Source organism: Oxyura jamaicensis, chromosome 3 (genome assembly GCF_011077185.1).
Source record: "Oxyura jamaicensis isolate SHBP4307 breed ruddy duck chromosome 3, BPBGC_Ojam_1.0, whole genome shotgun sequence".
NCBI lineage: Eukaryota > Metazoa > Chordata > Aves > Anseriformes > Anatidae > Oxyura > Oxyura jamaicensis.
In genome coordinates this window covers 40,559,008-40,565,233 of record NC_048895.1, presented here as the reverse complement: position 1 = coordinate 40,565,233, position 6,226 = coordinate 40,559,008, and the positions used below count along the sequence as shown (strand labels likewise).

General features: G+C 50.2%; 1 long non-coding RNA gene across 1 annotated transcript; it reads right to left on the bottom strand.

The window, feature by feature from the left end:
• Window positions 1-287: 287 nt before the first annotated feature.
• Window positions 288-2,257, bottom strand: LOC118165275. The gene is made up of 2 exons (XR_004749959.1): window positions 1,802-2,257; window positions 288-1,383 (listed from the first exon to the last, which is right to left on the bottom strand). It is a non-coding gene; the product is annotated as an uncharacterized LOC118165275 (long non-coding RNA).
• Between the last annotated feature and the right edge of the window lie 3,969 nt (window positions 2,258-6,226).

Here is a 6,226-nt window from a genome sequence, read left to right as displayed (position 1 = left end):
TGTGACACATTCTGGTGATTTTTAGGCTATTTTCTCTTCCTTTTCTTATAATTACTTTGTCATGGAACCCAGAATAATCACCCAGAAGTAGTCAAAAGAGACACAGAAACAAAATGCCTCTTGGGAAATTGCAACACAATATTGAACCATAAAGAAGAAACTTCATTAACTGAAGAGCAGCATGAGTCTCTTTGTTTCACCTGCTTTCTCCCATGTCTCTCTTATTTGTCCTCTTTCCACCTCTCTCTCTTTCTTTCTTTTATTTTTCTATTACTATTATTTTTTTAAATCTTCATATCATTCTTTCCTCTCTTGGTTCACATTCCCTCTTCTCAAAAGACTTGTCTTCTCCTGCTCATTGTCACGCTCCTTTTCTATTCGCAGTGGTTTTACCTACTTCTCTCTTTTCTCCCTGGCCATTCCCACTCATTCCTGGCCACCATCCTCCTCAATTTCTTTGCTCCAGCTTCTCAGTTCTCCCTTGCTCTTCTCTCCAACCCAGTTCTCCCTGCCTGGTGTTTTATTTTCTTTAGCCTTTGCCTCCCTGAGGATATTCACTTCTCTCCCTCCAAGTCTTGCATCTTCCTCCTCCCCTTTTAGATTTTTGCAATCCTTTCCTTACGTACACTGTGGATTATTCTCATCCCCTTTCACCTCACTGTTCTGCAAACATTCTCTGTCCTTACTCATCAGTGACCTGGCAAGATATCCCTCACAGCTACGGATGTCACTACAGCCACAGGAGCCACAGCCATGGGAGGGATGCTTACAGACAAGAGACAAGGCTGAAAAGAATCTCTACTAACTCACGGGGAGGTTATTAGTTGTGCTTATCAAAGGGTGGGTCAGCAGACAGGAAAATCCCCAGCTTATCAGTTTCTCCTTTAGACAGCTATGGTTGTTTTGTCACTGTTGTTAATCCTCTCCTGCTTTCCCAAAGAGCGCTGTCGGTGCCGCCCAGACAAAGTGCTGCTGGTTGCCCCTGCCTTTGCCCATCCTGGAGGTGGGAATGGTTGCTCTGGTCGCAGGCATGCAGCAGTAGAGCCAGATCCCCTCTTCCAGTTATGCTGGTATGCAGCTTGGAGGCGAGTCCGCCCTTTGGATGAGATGCTCTTTCCTGTGGCTGGAAGTTGCATCAGAAGTTCACCGCTGAGGACAGCAGAGCCACCAGCCAGTGCCTGGTGGGGTGTTTTTGTACTCTTTTCATGGGCTTCACCCAGGGACTTCCCAACCGTGCTGAGAGCTGACCCATGGACAGGAGAGCCACACAGAGACGAAGTGCTGGTGCTGATCACTGGCCGTGCCAAAATTGTGCACAGTGTGCTTTTAACTATCTGTGATAAAACCCCTATGCTCATGGCCAGCTTCCTTGCGGAATGCTCTCTTCACGGAAAAAAAAAAAAAAAAAAAAAAAAAAAGGCTAGAAACTAGCTGGGCTAACTCCTTCCCAAGGGCACCATCACTAAGTCAACAAGGCTGTGGTATAAATACATGTGTCCCATTGTTAGGGTGGGATAGTCAAAGCTGACCGGGGTTTGTAAGGAACACCCACAAAGATCCCCAGATGCCGAGCAACCAAGTTGAAAGCTCCCAAGGCCAGCGCCTTGGCAGGAGCCAAGCACAGTGGAGCAGCAGATGAACGTTTGCGTTTCTGCTCCATATCCTTCCCGGTCCTTTCCTTACGAAAGCTCAAGGATTAGTAATTTTGGACACACAGCCTACGCGCACACAAACATGTATGAAATTGGCAAACACTGCCTTCATTAAACCTGCGGAGGAGCTCAGGCTCCGAGGGACTCACCTCTGAGGGCTTCACCTGAGCCTCACAGGAAGGGGCCGCGGCAGAGCCAGAAATAGAGCCCAGACCTCCTGACTCCGAGCCGCGGGCCCTAGCTGAAACACCGGCTTCCCTCCGCCACCCCTCCCTCCACACGCTACGTTGGCCAGACTGGAAAAGGCGTTCAAAATAAATAAAATCCTATTCCTGTGCCAAGTTTTAAAAAACATTTTCTTGTCATGGCTGGTTGTTTTTCTCCTGCTAGACGTTAGGCAGTCTCCACTGAGTGAGACAGCTTTCCTTTCTTCTCCAGGAAACACAGTTGTCTCCCACATGTTACACTTAATGTAGCTCAAGCGAATGTTTGAGGAAATTCCCCCTAATTCAGTGAAATTGTTAGCTTGGCAGTGGCGCTCTGGAAACAGGACCGAAGTATTGCGTTGGATTGTTCTTTTTTCCTTTTTAAAGCGCACAGGAGAGCTCGGGCTCAGGACGGGCTGCTGAGGAAGACAGAAACTCATGTTACATATAAAGATTTGGCAGGCCCCAACACAGAAATTTCCAGAAGTGTTTGCGTGGCAACAGCTCCATGCCAATCCACATTTTTTAGCTATTCTGGCCGGCTGCCCGGCCGACAAGAAAGTCTTGTATCTCCGCACAGCTCGCTGGCTTCCCTGAGGAGTTTCCATGCTGCATGGCAACGTTGGATAATCTTATTTGTGTGCCAGAAAAACTCCTGCTACTTACACTGTTACTAAATACCAGATGTGCTTAATAAAGAGTAAGTGGAGCCAAACCTAGGGTAATCACATAACCTATCATTAACATTTTCTAAAAACAAAAATGCAATTGGAACAGCAGATTACTGTTTTGCTTTGTTTGCTTTACGCCCTATTACTGGAACCCCTGGGGTGCTGGGAACAGAGCGCGGTAGGAGCAGACAGCTCTGGCACGGCTGATGACATTGTTTACAATCACACCCCTGCACATCTGAAACATGTGTGAGAAAGTAAGGGCTAAGCACATTTCCTTTGCCTCGGCGCAGGAGCCGGGAGGGAGGGGAGGGCTGCAGCAGGAAGTCTGCGCCCAGCGAGAAAGTGCCGGGGTCGTGTTTCTCCGTCCCGTGGAGGCGGCCGGGGGTCTGGGCCCTGGCGCTTGCACATCGCCAGGTCCCCTGGGCATGGGAGTGAGGGAGTGGGCCTTGTTCCTTGAAATTTAATGACAACACGAATCCTCCAAGCCCGTTTAAAATGCATTTTTGAGTGGGTTGGGAGCCCTGTCACCACACAAAACATGCGCATGTGTTTGCTATGGCTTTAAATGGATGTTGCACATGTGCACATCTGATGCTGACCAGACCCTTGAGGGAAACAGTTCAGTCACGGCAAGAGCAAGCAAGCTCTGCTGCAATGGGCTCTTACAAAGACAGACACACATGCACTGCAATGTTTATGGCCCCCGTGCAGCCGGTTTCTCTCACAGCTGGTTCTGCAGTTGACATGCAGGAACAGAGTTAAACGAGTAGAAAAAGAGCGCTTTTTTGTTTGTTTTTATTTTGGTGCCCACCCAGCTAGAGGGGAATCATGGCAAACACACTCACTGGCTTCCCCCTACGGATGGCCACCCCTCACATGTCTGCTGGCTCAGCCCAGTGGGAAGGATTGCTCCTGGGGTTGGAGCAGGAGAAGTCCAGACCTGGCCCGTCGTGTGCACGGAGCCAGGGAGCTGTGAGTCACCTGTGTCAGGCCACAGCCCGGAGCCACGGCTGGGTCTCTCCAGCCAACCTCTGACCCAAGGCAGTGGGAGTCACAGCCACACAGGGCTGGGATATCTGATCCCAGGAGCCGGGCCAAGGGCACGGTGTGAGGAGGTGATGGCAGGTGTCAACCTGCCACAGCCTGGGGCTTGAGGGCGGCCACTTGCACATGGCTGCCAGCGTGACTGGGCTCGGCCTTGCCCACGCTGCTGGGGAGCCTGCAGGAGGCTACGAACACGGGCTGCCTCACACCCTCCTGCTGTGCCACCCTTGCCGCTGGCACCTTTCCTGTCTCCTCCACCATGATTTCCTGGCTGAGCGCAGCACAGGTTGCAGAACAGGCTGACTGAGGCAGCATGACTAGGGCAAGAAGCTGCCACTGCTCACGGGACCACAGCTTCCCACCCAAAGCCCCCCCACCAGGCAGTCAATGGATTTACTTCTGCCTGGTAGCCTGTACTCTTATGGCACCATAAGAGCTGAGGGAGCTGTGTACAACATGAGGCCAGAGTCACTCATGGCAGGAGAGCTCCAGCCCCCTCCACCCACCCTGAAAGCACAGAATGAGCAGCTTTCCCAATTAAAAACCTGGGAGAGCAGCAAAGCGGCCAGAGGTTCACTCCCTCGCTGTGCCCACTCGCTGTGAGCCAGACGACCTGCTATCATGGGAGCTGCTGGTTCGCGGAAGCCTCACCCCACCAGCTGTAGGCGGCACATAGTACAGCCAGGAGGAAATTAGGTAGTGGCTCCCCCAACACTGCATCACTCTTTCCACTTCAGGCTATAAGGATCTTCTCTAAGAGTCAGGAAACAGCACAGAGGAACAATTAATCCTCTGCATGAAGGCACTCCTTCCACCCCTCACTGCTGCCTGGGGCTCCTGGCCCCTGCCTGCCTTGCCCTGCCAGCCGCCTTTGGTCGTCTGCCTTCCCCTTGGGCTCCTCCCCAGAGGCTGGGGGGATGCACTGACAAGGCCCGTCAGCTGCAAGGACCCAGGCACCCCTGTCACATCTCCCCCTTCCACATTGCGCCGCCTAGGCCTTTAGGTTCAGTTTGCGGATGAACCAACCAAAAGATGTTTTCCTCCAGTTGCTTCCAGGAGTCCAGCCTGTCTGTTGTGTTTTGAAGGGGATCCCATCAGACAATCCCAGAAATGAACACCTAATTCCAACCCTCGTTGGCAGCAGGGAGGACAGATGCCTGCCAAGCAGTCACAAGGCACTCCACAAACACCTTGCTTCACCTCGCCACCAGGGAATAAAGTCCATTGCCATTAGGAGACTTCAGGCTGCAAAGTGAGGATGTTCCCTCTGGCTTCAGTTCCCATAGTCCAGACACTCAAGAGCCATGGGGTCCCATGATCCCAACAGGGCTGGCCAATGGGACTAGCCCAGCCCACTTGTCAGAAAGGCAAATTTAATACAGAGCATACGTCTCTGGAGTTTTATGGTGGATCTAGATGCATGTGAGGTTTCCTTGTTTTACTGTGCAAGGGGGCCAGGCAGACCTGCATTTTGCAAGGCACTTTACAGATCTGAAACACAGGGCAGTCCTTGACCTGAAGAAGTATCTCTAGAGAGACAAGACAATAAAAGGGATTGAGCAAGAAAGCAGAGGGAACAGAAAATGATTCTGCAAATACCGCCTTCAGACCATGATCAATGTGAAAAGGGGTTTGAGATGGGTTTTGAGGTCTTTATTAGAAGAGAGCTAACAAAGAGGTGTGAAAAGGACAAGGTCAAGAAAGAGTAGAGAGGGCAGATGAGATGAAGCTGAAAGGAAGAGGGAGAAGAAGGGGAAGACAATCCTGACAGATCCCAGTAAATCTTTTTCTGTTCCCCAGTAGACAAGAAATAGGGGATGGGACACAAAATGTGTCCTGACATACATGGAAAAGACCCAGGGAGTGACTCTGCTTCATCACTGCAGTTCTCATACTGGCGAGCCAAAGCTGACCCCATCTTTTCCCTTGTCACAGGGCTGCCATTTCTGCTTAAACAACTTCTGCTAGCTTCCATCAATCGCAGCCAAAGCTGGACAAGTGGGCAACACAGTGTCAGGGAACAACTACAACTTAATGCACATGAGAAAGATCTGCTAGAGCTCTCCAACACATTGACAAGTTTTATCTTATCTATTGCCAGGCGAGACAAAGAACTGGAGGGACAGTGAAGGTCAATCAGGCACTTAGAAGAACACGGAACAAGAGAATAACTGATTATGCTGAAGGGCATCACATTTGCAATTAAGGCTGAGCTCCAAAAACACAGTATGGGGAAAGTAATCTGTTTCTCTTCCCCAGCCCAACATAAAAAGGCACCCCACTGGCCCCACCACAACTGTGTTGGAAGTGTCCCCTTAGTGAGTCCCCACCATGTCCTCAATGAAGGGGGATGAGCAATAAGCCTGTAAGTATTTACAAGAAAAAGGCTTAGCACAAAGAGCTTCTGGGCACAGCTCTGTTGCCAGTAAAAAGCATGATGAAAAGCATACTTTCTTTGATGAAGCCTCAGTCGAGTGCTTTATGGTTAAAGGTGAATCTAGTATATATCATATTTGTCTGATGGCAAACAGGGACCACTTGTGAAATCCATCTGACTGGATGTTCTCAGAACATCTTCACGAAACATATGTGAGCTTTGAATCACCCCATTGTTGTCAGGATTTCAGATGGAAATTGTTCTGGATGTGAG